Source organism: Acanthochromis polyacanthus, chromosome 4 (assembly GCF_021347895.1).
Source record: "Acanthochromis polyacanthus isolate Apoly-LR-REF ecotype Palm Island chromosome 4, KAUST_Apoly_ChrSc, whole genome shotgun sequence".
In the NCBI taxonomy this organism is placed as follows: Eukaryota; Metazoa; Chordata; class Actinopteri; family Pomacentridae; genus Acanthochromis; species Acanthochromis polyacanthus.
Genome location: NC_067116.1, coordinates 2,236,013 through 2,254,007, shown reverse-complemented (window position 1 = coordinate 2,254,007; position 17,995 = coordinate 2,236,013). Strand labels below are relative to the sequence as shown.

General features: G+C 43.4%; 1 protein-coding gene and 3 long non-coding RNA genes across 7 annotated transcripts in view; 2 read left to right on the top strand and 2 right to left on the bottom strand.

The window, feature by feature from the left end:
* LOC110966412 (cystathionase (cystathionine gamma-lyase)) overlaps positions 1 to 17,995 on the bottom strand; it is a 353,362-nt gene that overhangs the window by 274,902 nt on the left and 60,465 nt on the right. The gene's annotated exons all lie outside the window — the stretch shown is intronic.
* Positions 1 to 17,995, top strand: part of LOC127533553 (uncharacterized) — a 138,168-nt gene that overhangs the window by 68,137 nt on the left and 52,036 nt on the right. The window lies entirely within an intron of this gene.
* LOC127533546 (uncharacterized) lies at positions 3,102 to 4,194 on the top strand. 2 transcript variants are annotated; one of them, XR_007941277.1, is made up of 2 exons: positions 3,102 to 3,265; positions 3,858 to 4,194. It is a non-coding gene; the product is annotated as an uncharacterized LOC127533546 (long non-coding RNA). The 2 variants fall into 2 exon arrangements; XR_007941278.1 differs by having other exon boundaries at positions 3,692 to 4,194.
* Positions 4,190 to 5,830, bottom strand: LOC127533540 (uncharacterized). Its single transcript, XR_007941271.1, has 2 exons — positions 5,093 to 5,830; positions 4,190 to 4,990 (listed from the first exon to the last, which is right to left on the bottom strand). It is a non-coding gene; the product is annotated as an uncharacterized LOC127533540 (long non-coding RNA).

The window sequence follows — 17,995 nt, the reverse complement described above, 5'->3', positions numbered from 1 at the left end:
TTAATAAGCTGTTCAACTCTGTCAGGTTCCTCAGAGATCCTGAACAACAGAACTTTTCTAGTTCTCAGCTGGATGGAGGTCTGGACTCTGACTCCTCCAGAACTTCCTCCTTGTTGTCTTCAAACATCTCTGAGGATCTTTGTCTACTTCTACTCATCGTCTGGATGGAAAACTGATCTTCTCCACGTCTCATCAGGTTCTCCAGGATTTCATTTCAACTCTACCTTTACCAGCCTTCCAGGACCTGCTGCTGAGGAACATCATGATGCTGCCTCCACCATGCTTCATCATGATGCTGCCTCCACCGTGCTTCATCATGATGCTGCCTCCACCATGCTTCATCATGATGCTGCCTCCACCGTGCTTCATCATGATGCTGCCTCCACCATGCTTCATCATGATGCTGCCTCCACCATGTTTCATCATGATGCTGCCTCCACCGTGCTTCACACCATGATGCTGTCTCCACCATGCTTCACATCATGATGCTGCCTCCACCATGCTTCATCATGATGCTGCCTCCACCGTGCTTCATCATGATGCTGCCTCCACCATGCTTCATCATGATGCTGCCTCCACCATGTTTCATCATGATGCTGCCTCCACCGTGCTTCACACCATGATGCTGCCTCCACCGTGCTTCATCATGATGCTGCCTCCACCGTGCTTCACATCATGATGCTGCCTCCACCGTGCTTCACACCATGATGCTGCCTCCACCGTGCTTCATCATGATGCTGCCTCCACCGTGCTTCACATCATGATGCTGCCTCCACCATGTTTCATCATGATGCTGCCTCCACCATGCTTCATATCATGATGCTGCCTCCACCATGCTTCATCATGATGCTGCCTCCACCATGCTTCATCATGATGCTGCCTCCACCATGCTTCATATCATGATGCTGCCTCCACCATGCTTCACATCATGATGCTGCCTCCACCATGCTTCATCATGATGCTGCCTCCACCATGCTTCATATCATGATGCTGCCTCCACCATGCTTCATCATGATGCTGCCTCCACCATGCTTCATCATGATGCTGCCTCCACCGTGCTTCATATCATGGTCTTTCTCTTTGTCTCCATAAAGCTTTGACTGGTGATGAGTTAAAAGTATCTTGGTGGCCTCCCTCAGTCTCATTCAGGAACTTGGAGAAGTTCTCATATCGTCCTGACTGATGTTCTTCAACAAGCTTTTGGTTCTTGATGGTGACAAACACCAGCAAAGTGTCATGAGTTGCTGTTCTTTACTCTGTAGATAAACTGCAAGAAACTAGCATCTGAATCATAGCAGGGAACTTTTGTAGAAACGTGGAAAGTAGATGCATAATTTTTACTGAAATTAGAACATCGGTTTAGATCAGGGGTGTCCACCATGAGGCCCGTGGTCCAAAAGTGGTCCTCCATAGGGTCCAATCCGGCCCTCACAGTGGAAAAATTACAGAGAAGACATTAACTGCAGATTGTAAATTAGTAAAACTATAAATTTAAAATCATTTCTAGAACATGACAAGTTGTTTGGATCAGAAAGTAAAATAGTAGATTGTTGTTGTCGTTTTGTGTCTCATTTTTGTTGTTTGTTGTCTGACTTTTGTCATTTCTTTCATGTTTTTGTGCTTTTGTTTCCTTTTTGTCTCGCTTGTGTTTTTTTGTCTTTTTCTTGTTTTGTTTATCATTTTTGTCATTTTATTTTTCTCACTTCTGTTTGTCTCTTTTTTGTCGTTTGTCTCTTGCTTTTGTCATTTTTAAAATCATTTGTGCTGTTTTGTCTTGTTTTTCTCATTTGTCCATTTTTCTGTTGCTTTGTAATTTTTGTCTAATTTTTTGCCTTTTTGTTTTGTTTCTCATTTCTTGTCATTTTGTGTCTTTTTTAAAATAATTTTTTCCCTCTTTTTGTCTGATTTTTGTGGTTTGAATCACAAAGTAAAATCCTATCATTCAGTTCCAGATCGCTGGGACTAAAAGTTTTGTGGCTTTTTTTGCGGATAAACTGTGATCTGGAAGTTGTAATGTGGAAATGATGAACTGAGGATGAATGCTGATGGAACTGAACTCATGCTTGATAAACTTCAGCTTGTTCATGATGTTTAGTAAAAAGATAATTCCTTAAATGTGAACATTTCTGCACTAGGAGATGTGGTTATTTAGAGGTTATGATGCTGTGTTTCTACTGGTTTTACTGGTTTTACTGCTGGGCTGGATGTGGAACCTGGACTAAGATGAGTTTGACTCCCCTGGTTTAAAGGGACAATGATAAATTAAAAGTTGATGGAATCCAGTAAACTGCCGTCACCGAAGCACAAAGATTAGTGAGATTTCTTTCAAACTCTCCTTAAATCTACTTTTTCCACTTTTGTTTGCTTCAGCAGCGTGATAGAATTCCTGAAATTCAGCTCTGGCTCTGGTTTCTGGTTTCTGGTTTTTGTCACCCAAAGCTTTCCTTCGTCTCATCTGGACCTTTCTGAAACGTTTCTGGAGCCGGTGACCAGCCTTCTGTCTCTGAAATAAAACTTCCTGCAGTGTGAAACAGTAAAAGTCCTCCACAGATTGTAGGACAGCAGATGGTGACATCCCGTTCTGGTGTTGTGTAACAGAAGTGATTATTCTTGGATCCACCTGAGTTCCTTTTTTAAAAACACTGTTAATAAAGCTGTGGACTGTGGCCGACGCTGACTGAAGGAAGAAGCTCAGAACAACAACAGGAGGAGGAAACATCTGCTCAGAGGGTCATGGAGGGGTTTCCTGCACATGGAGGATGAATCAGAAAAATCCTGCTCCCTCCAATGAACGTTTATACATCACTTCATTTATTCAACCAGGAGATGAAGATTCGATTTTGCAAATTTAAAGTTTGAAAATGTGGGGGAAAAAAATTATTTTCACAGTGAAACTTCTGGGGTCTGTTTCATGAAGCAGGTTTTACAAACTCTGAGTTTCATCCTCAACTCTGAGTTGATCTACTCTGAGATAGAAAACTCTGAGTTTTCAGTTTCACAACGTCTGATTTGAGTTGGTTTAATCAACTCGGAGTAGTTTGACCGGGAGTTACGCGCGTGCAACACAACTCTGAAAAGACAGCATCAATGGAGCTCCGATTCGACGAGTCACCATGGAAACGGGGAAGCGAAAGGCTGCGTTTTTGAAATGGAAGTTTTTAACGCGCTCATATGGCGAGTTTGAACACGTTTTTAGAAAGAAGTGCAACACCGCTGCAGCTGTAAAAGAGAGAGAGACGGCGTGGAGAACAGCCCGGATCAATGCGTAAGTTTAAATGTAGTCCTTTGTAATCGTAATAATATTACAGGGAATAACTGTCTGAATGGCAGCCTAGTAAGTTATTTCATTTAGGGGAAATCCTGACGGGCAGCAGCTTAAGATGGAATATAAAAACATTGTTCAAACAGGTCAGACCTCGGCATTATCTCATGGAGGTACTTCATGTTGATCATGTTTTACATTGTAAAGTAGCCTAAATATTAAGTGACTGTTTGACTGTGCAGTTGTTTTATCCACACAGCCTAAATGTCTGCATCCATATCATGTCCTGTTAAATAATTAAGACTATTTTATATCTTTTTTTGTCTTTTGGCCCCTTCACATCACAGACCTTGTAACTGTAAGTAGACAACACTCCACAGATTTCTCCAAATGGTAGTTTAAGTTTACTGAAACATGTCACTGATCTAGGATGAAGAGGATGAAACTGTGTCTGCTGCCTTTACAGAGGGGGATCCAGAAAGGCATACAGAGCTATGTTACTGATAGTTCTCTTCCCATTCACATTTTGGGTGGAATATAGAGTGTGACATTTAGCCTACACTGAAGTATTGCACATTCTCATCCTTTTTAACAGAGCATGGCTGGACAGCAGCAGGATGGTTCCTCAGCTTCCACTGCACAGACTGACACAGTGAGATGGATGTTCAGGAAACACCAGAGCTTCATTCTGTGGAATTCATGTGCAACTGTATCATTGAATGTCCTCTATGTATTCCCAGTTATCAGTAAAACGGATTTACAAACTGCATTTGCTGAGAAAAATCCAAAAACAGATTAGGAGGGCAGATCTGGAAATTGAAATACTGGAGCACAAGTTAGAGGTGGTGATGGTCACAGGTGAATTATGTTAACTACTGGAACATGAACTGAACTATCTTTTATTTGTAGGAAATAAAGAAGAGCAAATGAAATGTGTATCATGTCTTTATTTGCTGTGGTGGTGATGATGGAGACTTAAACTCTAAAGTGATTCTTGCATACGGTGTCTCTGACTGCTCTGCTGTCCTGGATAGCTGCAGGTGGATGGGCTCATCATCTGGGTCTTCAGTTTGTAGGGCAGGGTGTTGCTCTCCTCTAATAGTGGTAATATTATGAAGAACAACACATGCCACAGTAATATCACAGGCCCTCTCAGGGGTCACCCTGAGGAGACGTAGGCTCTGGAAACGGGCTTTCAGCAGGCCTATGGTCATCTCCACCCGGGCTCTGGTCCTGCAGTGAGTCCGGTTGAAGTTCTGTTGGGGGCCTGGTTCAGGGTCAGGGTATGAGGTCATCAGCCTGGGTTGTCATGGTAACCCCTGTCACCCAGCAGAAGGCCATCAAACTCTCCTGTAATGTATAGTGGATACATCAGAGCATATTAAAGGAGGGAGACAAGAGAATTCTATTGTGAAAATCTTTATGCTGCTGACCACGCTGCAGTCTGTTGATCAGGTTAGACTCTCCATAAATCCTGGAGTCATGAACAGACCCAGACCACGTGGCCTCCACATTAGAAATGATGTATGCAGCATCACATATGATCTGGACAGTGCAGAGAATGACAGATGTTGAACTATGATGCAGTCTTTAACATTTAGAAACAGTAGTCAGTCTACCTGTAGCCTACCTGCACATTTATGCTGTGAATGGACTTCCTGTTCATGATGTGAGGGAGCTGTGATGGGGATGTGTGTGCATCTATGCAGCCAATCACACTGGGAAATCCTAAAAGAAATTAAAATGACTGATCCCAGTCTGAGGCTGCAGCACAATGTCATGAAAAGAATATGATTTAAAATGAATTTAACAGATCTCTACATCATTCACCTGCAATCCTGTGGATCCTCCTTGATGTTCTGACAGGTTTATGTCCAGGAAAACCACAATGATGAGTTAAAGTCGTTTCAGAGCCAGGAAAACTTTTCTGACTGTCCTCCATACAGTTGTCTTACTCTGCATCTCCGACATTATATAAAAACTTCCATTTGCAAAGAACCGCAGCGCAACACACAATATCTGCTGGATGTGAGAGCATGACTGGTTGGTAATGTAAATGTAAGGACGGATTAGGTTGTTTATGTAGATTATGGACTTGAAACGATTACGAAACGGTACCGCTCAAACCTATAATTGTCTGGAAATGCGAGAACATTTATGCTCGGTCTGATAACAATCTACCGACGAATATTTAATGATCTGTGCAGTAATGCTGCTCCTTTATCCACTGGATCGTTAATAAAAGCTGTTCTACGCCAAAACTCGCTCGCTTACTGACTGAATGAATGAGGAAATGAAACAGCGTGTGGCTGAAAGAGGGCGGAGACGGAGAGAAACTGGAGGTTTTCTCAGATAAACCTGCTGGTGACCAGGTTAGAGTCATAGAGTCTGTTACTGCGGTAACTGACCGAGAGTTGAAGTTACCCCTCTTTGTGAAACAGGCTAGAGTTACCCCTCTGTCTCAGGGTTAAGTTACCTCGCTTCGTGAAACGGAAAACTCTGAGTTTCCCTCATTTCAGGGTTAAGAAACTCAGAGTTTTCACTAAACCTGCTTCGTGAAACAGGCCCCAGGTGGTGGTTCCCATTAGGGATGTGCGGACTAGTCGTTTAATCGTTTAACCGCCTACTCATTTATTAAACGGTTAGTATTTTACTAGTCGGTTAAACGCTAGTGTGCCCCCCCCCCCCCCAGGTCCCGACCGGGCGCCACCATGCAGCTCTACGCTCGTCCCGTCTGGGCTACCTGGTTGATCCTGCCAGTAGCATATGCTTGTCTCTTTTTCAACCCCCGCTATCCCCCTCATCATTAGCGGTGTTCTGACCACTCCAGCTACACCCACCACGTCCCTTCCTGCCCCCCGAAGCAAAGCATCGGCTCCAGTATGTGCTGCTCGTGGACTGTCATGGCGCACCGACCCGCTGCCGTTACGCACAGACGCAGCGGCACTTTCTGTCTCAGTGGACGACTGAACATCTTCATCAGAGGGTGAATATTCCTCTTCAGAATATGAGTAAGCCATTACTTGACAAAGTACTTTGTCAGCGTTGACCAGACCTCTCCGTACGGTGAGTTTTCTCACTCTAAAATGTGCCGTCTTGCGCTCTGATACGCTCCGACGGCGAGTCTCGTCTCCTCGGTTTTCAAACTCTAAACTCCAAAACTTTGAATGAAAACACGCCCACAACTGATGCTCAGATTGAAGTTCCAGATGTCCGCCATCTCCTGGTGTACAGTACATGAGGCACACGAGGCAGTATATTTGAAGCTATGGCTTGTTATGTTCAGCAATGTTGCTTGTCGCAATATTGCGACTTTGGCGCTTAAAGGGTTAAATTGCAAGTTTTCCGAACTGACTCGTCGCCAATAAAATTAGCGACTAGTCGGTTCGGAAATTAGTCAAAATTCTCATCCCTAGTTCCCATTAAGGTGGACCAAACATGGACCTTCAAGTATCAGACTTCTCAGCCTCCCAGCAAAGTTTAGTCCAGGAGGCTGGAAGGAAGAATCCAACGGCTATTGAAAGCATCTGTTGAGTTTTTGGTTTATTTTTTTTATTGATGTTCCTTATAGGTCAACATATTAATCAATCCAAATGTCCTCCAGGTCTGGAATGGCGTCCTTGTTGCTTCAGTCATCGTTTTAAGCCTCTTTAGAACTGTTTAATATAAATGTAAACCCGTTTTAATGTGTGGGTTTCATTAGTTAGATGTATTCCAGTGATTAACGGTGAGGATAAGATAAGATAGACTTTATTAATCTCACAAAGGAGAAATTTACCGTCACAGGGCTCTTAGAAACAAAAAACAGAGGATGTGGAGTAAAACCTGTTGATGTGACTCTGAAGGAGGAGGAATCAGCTGTTAGGAGCTTCATCTTCTTCTTCATGTTCTCTTCAGGTCTGGTCATGTGATCTGAGCACGTGGACGTCCAGCTCCTTCAGACGACTGCTGCCCTTTTCCTGCCTCACCTTTCTGTCATTCTGAAGCGTCACGTACAGCGAGGAGGGAGGAGGAACCAGGAGTTATTTATTCCTGGTTTGAATAACCAGGATTTATTTATTCCTGGTCTGAATAACCAGGATTTATTTATTCCTGGTTTGAATAACCAGGATTTATTTATTCCTGGTCTGAATAACCAGGATTTATTTATTCCTGGTCTGAATAACCAGGATTTAATTATTCCTGGTCTGAATAACCAGGATTTATTTATTCCTGGTCTGAATAACCAGGATTTATTTATTCCTGGTCTGAAAAACCAGGATTTATTTATTCCTGGTCTGAATAACCAGGATTTACTTATTCCTGGTCTGAATGACCAGGATTTATTTATTCCTGGTCTGAATAACCAGGATTTATTTATTCCTGGTCTGAATAACCAGGATTTACTTATTCCTGGTCTGAATAACCAGGATTTACTTATTCCTGGTCTGAATAACCAGGATTTATTTATTCCTGGTCTGAATAACCAGGATTTATTTATTCCTGGTCTGAATAACCAGGATTTATTTATTCCTGGTCTGAAAGACCAGGATTTATTTATTCCTGGTCTGAATAACCAGGATTTACTTATTCCTGGTCTGAATGACCAGGATTTATTTATTCCTGGTCTGAATAACCAGGATTTATTTATTCCTGGTCTGAATAACCAGGATTTACTTATTCCTGGTCTGAATAACCAGGATTTACTTATTCCTGGTCTGAATAACCAGGATTTATTTATTCCTGGTCTGAATAACCAGGATTTATTTATTCCTGGTCTGAATAACCAGGATTTATTTATTCCTGGTCTGAATAACCAGGATTTATTTATGATTCCATCACAGCAGAACCTCTGAGGCGTTAATATCCAGAAATAAACTCAGCGATGGATCAGATATCAGATACACTGTAGAAAAAAACTGATATTTTACAGATTTTTGATAAATTGCAGATATTATTTAGTAAAATACCAAAAAAGCATCAAAAATCTACATGTTTCTAAAACCTCAATAATCCAGTTCATTTTATGTTTTATTTTATTTCTACTGTATTTTGATCCATTTTTAATCGTATGGCACTAAGGTGTGATAGAAGTGTGTTTTCAGTTCATCTGTATGTCCTGGAAATAGAAGAAATGAACAATAAAAGCCTCAGTTTTATTCTAATATGGTAATTAGCTTTTTTGTTTTACACTTTTACTGGATTTACATGAGCTTAAAATCCTGATTTGTAGAAATTAGTCATTGTTTTTTCAAACATTTAGTTGTTTTAAAGTGTCCTGTTGCACAGCAACTGGAAATCTGAAATAAATAAATCACCACAGAATATTTATGATCATTTTTAACTTTGAAAATACTAAATTAAAAAATGTAAAAAAAATACTGGAATAGAGCGGAAGAAAGTAGTACTGGTAAAAATACTGCACAAATAGAAGTACTACTACACATGAATACAGGTCAGAGTTTGCATCATGTGTTTGTGTTTTTGTCTCCAGTTGTTCATGTGGTTCAGTTTGTTCTGTGTGTATTTCTTTGCGTTTGTGTGTATATTTTTGTGTATTTTTAATGTGTGTTTTTTGTATTTCTCTGTATATTTGTGTTTATTTCTGTGTATTTTTGTGTGTATTTGTGTATATTTTTGTACATGTCTGTGTATTTTTGTGTGCATTGTTGTGTATTTGTGTATTTCTGTGTGTACTTCTGTATACATTTGTGTATACTTCTGTGTATATTTGTGTATTTCTGTCTAGATTTGTGTCTTTTGTGTGTATTTGTGTATATTTGTGTATGTCTCTGTATTTGTGTGTATACAGTTGAGTACTTTTGTGTAAATTTGTGTGTGTGTTTCTGTGTTCTTTCAGTGTATATTTCTGTGTATTTGTGTGTAATTCTATGTGTTTTTGTGGATATTTGTTGTGTATTTCTGTGTGTATTTCTGTGTGTAATTTTGTGCGTAATTCTGCGTATTTTTTATGTATTTCTGTGTATATTTATGTATATTTCTGTAAATATTCCTTTTTTAAACTACTAACACCTTCCCCAGATTCTCCTACTTTGTTCTGTGATTTTTCCATCTGTTCCAGACTGAAATATCTGTAAAAAATAAAACTTAATCGGTCTCATGTCATCTCATTCATCTGTGTTTACATCCTCTTCTCTACACTACACCAGACAGAGTCCACCAGAACCAGAACCAGAACCAGCTGCTGTAACCTTTAGAACCGTCACTAACTGCTCCATCGGTTTCTAGAAGCTTCCTTTCTGCCCTTGGCCGTTTCACAGGCTGGGTATTTCTGTCCTTTATGTGTGAGGAGCTCCGTCTTCGCCTCCTCTCAGCTCCCGGCAGTTTCCTGGGACTCGGCGGGAGGCAAACGGATCGATAAAAAGCTCATCACGGGGTTTCTGGGATGTCTGACACGTGCAGCAGCAGAACGGCGGATTCCTGGAAACACGGAAAACATTAGGTCATGTTAGGCTAGTTAGCATTTTAGAAACATTAGCTCATGTTCAGCTAGTTAGGATCTTAGAAACATCTGGTCCTGTTCAGCTAGTTAGCATTTTAGAAACATCAGGGCATGTTATGCTAGTTAGCATGTTAGAAACATCAGGGCATGTTAGGCTAGTTAGCATGTTAGAAACATTAGCTCATGTTAGGCTAGTTAGCATGTTAGAAACGTCAGGGTATGTTGGGCTAGTTAGCATGTTAGAAACATTAGCTCATGTTAGGCTAGTTGGTATTTAAGAAACATCGGGGCATGGTAGGCTAGTTAGCATGTTAGTAACATTAGCTCATGCTAAGCTAGTTAGCATGTTAGAAACATTAGCTCATGCTCAGCTAGTTAGCATTTTAGAAACATTAGCTCATGTTCAGCTAGTTAGCATTTTAGAAACATCTGGTCATGTTCAGCTAGTTAGGATGTTAGAAACGTCAGGGCATGTTAGGCTAGTTAGCATGTTAGAAACGGGGTATGTTAGAGTAGTTAGCATTTTAGAAAAATTGGGTCACGTTAGCATTTTAGAGATATTAGGTCATGTTTAGCGAGTTAGCATTTTAGAAACTTCAGGGCATATTAAGCTAGTTAGCATGTTAGAAACATTAGCTCATGTTAGGCTAGTTAGCATGTTAGAAACATCAGGGCATGTTAGGCTAGTTAGCATGTTAGAAACATTAGCTCATGTTAGGCTAGTTAGCATTTTAGAAACATCAGGGCATGTTAGGCTAGTTAGCATGTTAGAAACATCAGGGCATGTTAGGCTCGTTAGCATGTTAGAAACATTAGCTCATGTTAGGCTAGTTAGCATTTTAGAAACATCAGGGCATGGTAGGCTAGTTAGCATGTTAGAAACATTTGCTCATGCTCAGCTAGTTAGCATTTTAGAAACATTAGCTCATGTTAGGCCAGTTAGCATTTTAGAAACATCTGGTCATGTTCAGCTAGTTAGCATGTTAGAAACATCAGGGCATGTTAGGCTAGTTAGCATGTTAGAAACAGGGTATGTTAGGGTAGTTAGCATTTCAGAAACATTGGATCATATTAGCATTTTAGAGATATCAGGTCATGTTTAGCTAGTTAGCATGTTAGTAACATTAGCTCATGTTAAGCTAGTTAGCATGTTAGAAACATTAGCTCATGCTCAGCTAGTTAGCATTTTAGAAACGTCTGGTCATGTTCAGCTAGTTAGCATGTTAGAAACATCAGGGCATGTTAGGCTAGTTGGCATGTTAGAAACAGGGTATGTTAGGCTAGTTAGCATGTTAGAAACATTAGCTCATGTTAAGCTACTTAGCATGTTAGAAACAGGGTATGTTAGGCTAGTTAGCATGTTAGAAACATTAGCTCATGTTAAGCTACTTAGCATGTTAGAAAAATTAGCTCATGTTAGGCTAGTTAGTATTTTAGAAACATCAGGGCATGGTAGGCTAGTTAGCATGTTAGTAACATTAGCGCATGTTAAGCTAGTTAGCATGTTAGAAACATTAGCTCATGTTAGGCTAGTTAGTATTTTAGAAACATCAGGGCATGTTAGGCTAGTTAGCATGTTAGAAACGTTGGGTCACGTTAGCATTTTAGAGATATCAGGTCATGTTCAGACAGTATTTAACCTCATTTAATCTTTAACTGGACCAAGGAAAAGTGTTCACATGTAGAAACTCAAATGCTTAGCAGCAAAGCTAATTTTAGCTACAGGGAAATCTGAATGGTTGAGGTTCCTTTGATTACTCCGCCAAGGAGACAGAGTAATGGCTGTCTGTCCATCCGTCCATCCATCCATCGTCTGCCTGTCTGTCAGCTGCCTGCTGACGATCAGCTGATTGTGATCCTACTACAAATCCACCTCTGAGGACTGATCAGGACTTATCCATCAGAAATGATCCAAGGAACAGCTGATTAAATTGTGGGGGTGTTTCTGAGTTCCATCAGTTCCTGCTACATATTTAGGTCACGTGATCCGGTATCCGTACATTGTTGCTGAATGAGCAGAAGTAAGAAATGAAGATTGGAAATAATTATCAGACCACCTGTTGTTTTTCTTTTTAAAATACTGGAATAGAGCATCAGAAAGTACTAGTAAATATACTACACTAATAGAAGTACTACTACACATGAATACAGGTCAGAGTTTGCATCATGTGTTTGTGTTTTTGTCTCCAGTTATTCATGTGACTCAGTTTGTTCTGTGTGTATTCCTGTGTGTATTCCTGTGTGCTCTCTGTATTACATAACGGTGGTATTTAGCAGATTGTGGCCTGGAGCTTCAGGTCCTTTGGAGCTTCAGGTCCTTTGGAGCTTCAGGTCCTTTGGGGCTTCAGGTCCTTCGGGGCTCTGACCCGGTGGCTCCTCTGAGTCTAAGCAGGTCTGAGGACAGCTGTGACAGTTTGCATTATCCAGAACCAGAACTTCCTCCTCCTCGACCTGACCTGCAGCAGAACCGGCCACAGTTTACACGAGTCACTTGTTTACGGCTCGAGTGCTTCTGCAAAAACGTGTAAAGTGACGGATTTATCCTCTGGTTTGTGTTCAAGGTCCACAGGAAGCGAATAAACAGAACTTTAAATAGCAGCTCATAAAGCAGCAGCTGACAGGAACCCAGCAGATTTATTCACACAGAACGTTTCACACGTTGCTGGACAGCCGGAAAAGCAACTCCAGGGAAAAAAGAGACGTATGAATGACAAAATGAGACAAAATTACCCCAAAAAATGAAACAAATGACACAAGCAAGACAAAAAAATATCAAAAATGAGACGTGAACTAACACAAAAACTCAAAGAAAAATCAGTTTTACATCCATCCAGGTGTGTTTTAGGTCCGAATAGCAACTAAATATGACTTTGAGAATGTTTTATAGAACTTAAAGTTGGTTCATTTACAGCAAAGTGTTTTAAAATAGAAATCGATGACGGTATAGTTCTTCTCCTTTGTGTTTTGCTGAGTTGTGAACCATCAGAGAGTGAAAGTCGTTTTCCATCAGTATGTTTCCTGTTTATCTCCATCCAGCTGTTCTCAGACGGCCCACCAGCAGGATCTCCATAAAGACCACCAGGGGACACTTAAAGAGCTCAGCATCTGATCTGAGACCAGTCTGTGTTCAGGATTCTCTCTGGTTCAGGCCCAGACCTTTTCGACTCAAAGTTTCAGCAGAGAAACTGAAGCTTCAGAGTCAGAAATCCAGCAGAGAAATGGGTTCTGTCCACCTGGATGGGCAGCAGCACCAGCAGGAGTGAGAACCACCAGAACCATCAGAACCATCAGAACCATCAGAACCATCAGAACCACCAGAACCATCAGAACCACCAGAACCATCAGAACCATCAGAACCACCAGAACCATCAGAACCATCAGAACCATCAGAACCACCAGAACCATCAGAACCACCAGAACCACCAGAACCATCAGAACCATCAGAACCACCAGAACCACCAGAACCATCAGAACCACCAGAACCATCAGAACCACCCTCCTCAACCTGCAGGACATTTACAACAGACGCTGCAGGTTAAAGGCCACAGACTGTTCTCTCTGCTGCCACCAGGGCGGCGTTAGCGCTGAAGGCAAACAGAGGATGAGGAGGAGCTTCTTCCTACAGGGTGTCCTCCAGCTGAACCTGAACCAGCAGACCAACAGACAACCAACCTGCAGATCCTGTGCAATATCTGTTCACTTTTAGCCTGTATTTATGGATTATTTGCACTATTCCACTTTGATTTATCCATTTATTTTGCTCTTGTTCTATCATATATATGCACACAGCAGGTCCTCGGTTTACAGCCTACAGTGTTCTATCCTTACATAGAATAGAATATTCTTTATTGTCATTATACAATACAATGTATAATGAGATCAGAACTGGTTACATGGAACTAGTTAATGAGCAGAGCGGATGAATACGTCGTCACACGGCGCTATCAGACGGCTTTGTTTCCATTCTCTGGTTGTACTCCACCTTGGATTGTGCTGCATTCACTAACTTTTTACCTTCATTATGGCTCCCAGCGTAAGTCAGACTCTTCTGATTCTTGGAGGAAAAGGAAAGCTGTCTCCATGGACGTGAAATTAGACAGAATAAAACGCTGGGAACAGAAACACCGACCAACATGGGTCAGGCTGTAAAAACAGGTCCTTCCATGTATGAATCATTTATCTTCCAGTAACATGATTCATACATGCATGAAAGTCGGTAATCATGACTTTATGAAGAACTGATGGACAGGGGAGCCACCAGGGAGTTTGGGCCCCATGAAAAGAAATTTTACTGGGCCCCTGTAGCACCGGACATAAGGCCGGCGAAAATATTTTGTGCTGTTTACATAAAACTGTGCATTTTAATGATATTTTTGAATATTATTTCCCATATTTGTGAAAAGGACAATGTGACAGTTACTTGGTAGGGGAAGCACTGAACACTCTGAATACAATGTTTCATTTATTTACTGCAACATTGATTCTCATTCTTCAGCATAAAATTTCCCCCAATTAAATTACATACCTGAATAATACAAAACTTGAACATAAAATAACCTCTTCCATTAAATAAATTGTAATTATAATCTGTGAAGAAACAGATAAAATAAAAAATAAAATAAATAAATAAATAAAATACAAAAAGCCAACTGCCTTTTATGATTTCTCATCACCATCTATAGAATCATACAACAAGCACAATAATAAAATCAGCTGGAGATGTTAAACTAAGTAAACAAAGGAGGTCCATTCATAAAGAAAAAACATAACAGGCCAGATACAACCTTGCTCAGCCAAGCTTCCTCTTGCACACATATTTACAATACATATTTACAACTGGCCCTTGCTCAACCTTTCTAACCAAGAGCCCAACGCCGAGCCTTCTCAGTGGCAAAATCATTGATCAGGTCTTTGAAGTCTAGCTTTCTAGCCAACTGACTTTCGATGGACAGCATGGCAAGACTGCAGAGTCTTTCCTGTGACATTTTGGACCTAAAGTAGTTTTTTAAAATCATTTTTAGCTTGCTGAAAGCTCTCTCACCACCTGCAACACTAACTGGCAGTGTGCAAAATATACGCAAAGCAATACACACTTCTCCAAAGATGCTTTGAGCTGCAGCTTATAAATAGCATTCAGGAGTTCAAGAGGGGACAAGTTAGGGAGGAAATTGGAAGCGTATCCACTGTTAAGGTGTCTTACTTCATTTTCAAAATCAGGTGTAAGATCACCAGATATCAGGACTGTAGCGAGGAGGATGGAAACGGTGGAAGAACTGGGCTGGAGTGGTGGTGAATTATAGGTTTATTGTGAGGGAGGAAAGATGATTCTGGGGATGGAAGGCTGGACCTCCAGGCCTGGGTCTTGGACTGGGTTTCTGTGATGGGATTCCTATTGGCGGTGGATCGGGCCGAGGTTCGGGACCTGGTCTTGGCTGTGGTATTGTCTTGGCTGCGGTTCTGACTGCGGACCGTAGTTTCCTTGTGGCTGTGGGTTGAGCGGGGGCTCTGGCTTAGGTCTTGGCTGTGGTATTCTCTTGGCTGTGGGTCAAGCGGCGGTTCTGGGCTTGGTCCTGGCGGTGGTATCCTCTTGGCGGTGATTCAGGATGGCAGTGCGTGGGTTCCGAGCAGCTGAGACTGGTGAAGCAAGGAAAGGCAGAGTTATACACGGTTTGATGCAAACAACAACGAATCTGCTGAATCTAATTTCTGAGACAACTTGGTTTGGCTGGCGTGTCACTAACTGTGAGTAGTTTGAACAACAATCCGGCGAAGAGTGGATGTGACGACCGGCTTTTTACTGTCAGGGTGAGATGATGACGAAGTGGAGTCAGCTGCTCAGACCAGGCTACGTGGCCAATCACCTGAGTGGCTCCAGCTGCTGCTGAAGCCACTCTGACCTGATTAACGAGGGTGAGAGAGAACCGGTACAAAGCAACACAGAAACACATGGCAACGGCAGAGCTCAAAAGACATGGCATGACATCAGAAAAAAAAACCCCACAAGGGTTAAAAAGGGGTCTGTAGCCAGCAAGGCAGGACGGGAGTCATGACAGAACCCCCCCCTCAACGGGCGACTCTCGGCGCCCTTCGGGCTTGTCAGGATGGGCGCGATGGAAATCGCGAATGAGATCCGGGTCCAAAATCCGGGCCTTGGGAACCCACAGGCGCTCCTCAGGTCCATACCCCTCCCAGTCCACCAGGTATTGGAGGCCCCGACCCCGGCGGCGAACATCCAAAAGGCGGGAGACCGTGTAAACGGGGTCGCCGTCTAACATACGCGGGGGCAGAGGAGCGGACACGGGAGGGGCCAGCGGGGCCTCCTGAACCGGTTTAAGCTGCGAGACATGAAACGTGGGATGGATCCTCATGGATCGTGGAAGATCCAACCGGACAGCGACTGGGTTAATGATCTTGGAGATTGTAAACGGACCAACAAAACGAGGAGAGAGTTTTTTGGGGGATGCACGGAGGGGAAGGTGTTGGGTCTTCAACCAGACCCGTTGGCCAATGGAGTAGGTCGGCGCCTCGGACCGATGACGGTTGGCCTGATCCTGAGTGCGACGTGATGATCGGAGGAGGGCGGCACGTGCACGTCGCCATGTGTGTGCGCACCGGCGGAGATGGGCCCTGACTGAGGGCACCTCAATTGTCTCCTCCAAGGCCGGGAACACAGGTGGTTGGTAACCATACAAGCACTGGAAGGGAGAGAGACCAGTAGCGGCGCTGGGGAGGGTGTTATGCGCATACTCCACCCAGGGGAGTTGCTTGCTCCATGAGCCTGGGTTCTTGGAAGACGTGCATCTAAGGGCGGCCTCCATGGACTGGTTCAGCCTCTCTGTCTGGCCATTACTCTGTGGGTGAAACCCCGAGGACAAACTAATCCTGACCCCGAGTGCAGTGCAAAAGGCTTTCCAGACAGCCGACGTGAACTGCGGACCCCGGTCCGAAACTATATCCCTTGGCAGACCATGAGCCCGAAAGACATGGTGAACGAGCAGATCGGCCGTTTCTATGGCAGAGGGAAGTTTAGGCAAGGGAATCAGATGAGCGAACTTTGAGAATCGATCTATGATAGATAGTATAACGGACTGACCTTGTGACTGAGGTAACCCGGTGACGAAGTCAAGGGCTATATGTGACCATGGTCGTCTTGGGATTTTCAGAGGTTGGAGATGACCCACGGCCGGCTGTGTGGATGTCTTATTTTGGGCACAGACAGAGCAGGCAGCGACAAAGTCTCGACAATCCCCAGCCATGGAAGGCCACCAGAATCGCCGCCGGAGATTTGATAAGGTCCTGAACTCCCCTGGGTGGCAGGCGAACTGGCTGGAGTGAACCCACTGTAGAACCTCCGAGCGGGCAGATTCGGGGACGAACAGAGTACCTGGGGGACCAGCTTCGGGAATACTTGGTTCTGTTGAGCTCGTTTCACTACTGATTCTATATTCCAACTAAGACAGGCCAGGTGGCAAGGGGCAGGATGGGCTCCCGGAATCTTAGGAGAGGCTCGTTAGAGAAGATGCGGGACAAGGCATCGGGTTTGCCGTTGCGTGATCCAGGACGATAGGCTAATGTAACTGGAATCGATCAAAGAATAGCGACCACCTGGCCTGTCTAGGGTTTAGTCGTTTGGCGGTCTGCAGGTATTGGAGGTTCTTATGATCAGTCCAAACCAGAAAGGGAAGCTCCGCTCCCTCCAGCCAGTGACGCCACTCCTCCAGCGCCAATTTGACTGCTAACAACTCCCGATTACCGACATCATAGTTCCCTCGGCCTGTGACAGTTTACGTGAGAAGAATGCGCATGGATGAAGCTTCCATCCCGCCGGCAACGCTGAGATAACACCGCTCCACTCCATGTCCGAAGCGTCGACCTCCACAATGAATTGCTTGTCGGTCTGGTTGAATGAGAACTGGGGAAGAGACAAACAGAGATTTTAATGTGACAAAGGCATGCTCAGCGGCAGGTGTCCAGACAAACGGAATAGCGGCGGACGTGAGTGCGGTTAAGGGGGAAGCGATCTGACTGTAGTTACGAATGAAGCGGCGGTAGAAGTTGGCAAAGCCCAGGAACCGCTGAAGCCGTTTGCGGTCCCCGGGCTCCGACCACTCAACCACCGCCGCTACCTTGGCTGGGTCCATCCTGACCTCTCCCGCGGCAATGATGTAACCCAGGAAGGACACCGATGCTGCATGAAAAACGCACTTTTCAGCTTTGACGAAAAGACGGTTCTCGAGCAGACGCCCGAGAACCGTCCTTACGTGCTGTCGGTGCTCCTCCAGGCCGCGGGA